The following is a 689-nucleotide window of genomic DNA, read 5'->3' as shown; positions in this document are numbered from 1 at the left end:
CTCCCAGACGACGGAAGCGCAGGAGGGCCACGTACCGCGTGGCCTTCGGATAGGCCGCGGGTATCGTGACATCATTGGTGGCCCGCCACGATTGCTCAAACTAGCTCCGTCTGGGGGCGGGCCGTCGAGGGGCAGGGCGAAGCGCCGAGTTACGGGGGCCGATCGGGAACAAACCCGATGGACTGGGCGCCTGTATATCCTGGTTATACGTCAGTTCCGCCTAGCAACAGCTCCGTGTCCCGTCGCTATAGGCGCCCGGAGAATCCCGTCAGAGCGGGGGCAGAGAGGCAGGTGCCGCGGAGCCCTGGGGTCCTTGGTACGCGGGTGTGGACGACGCGGCGGTGAGCCCCGGATGGAGGGAGCGGCCGTGGGGGAAAGGTCCTGCGGAAAGCGGCTGATCCGCGAAGGAAAATCAGCCCGGGGCAGGTGCGCAGCTGGGCCTCGATCCTGCGCCCCCGAACCGCCACCAGAGACACGACCGGGCGCGGGGACGTCGGGGCCCCTAGACGGTTGAAGCTGCGCTCCGCGGGTCTCCGTGCTAGCGCACATAGCCGGCCCATAATAAGGTGCTGGAGGGGTAGAAACGCGGCTCCTAGGCAGTCTCCTGCAACCGTCATTAGGTTAAAGAGCCGGCTGGAGAACAAGCTCTCCCCATCCTCCGTTTCGGTGTCTCGGCAAACCACAGTGGT

This window comes from Acinonyx jubatus, chromosome C1 (assembly GCF_027475565.1).
Source record: "Acinonyx jubatus isolate Ajub_Pintada_27869175 chromosome C1, VMU_Ajub_asm_v1.0, whole genome shotgun sequence".
NCBI lineage: Eukaryota > Metazoa > Chordata > Mammalia > Carnivora > Felidae > Acinonyx > Acinonyx jubatus.
This window is presented reverse-complemented; position numbering follows the sequence as displayed.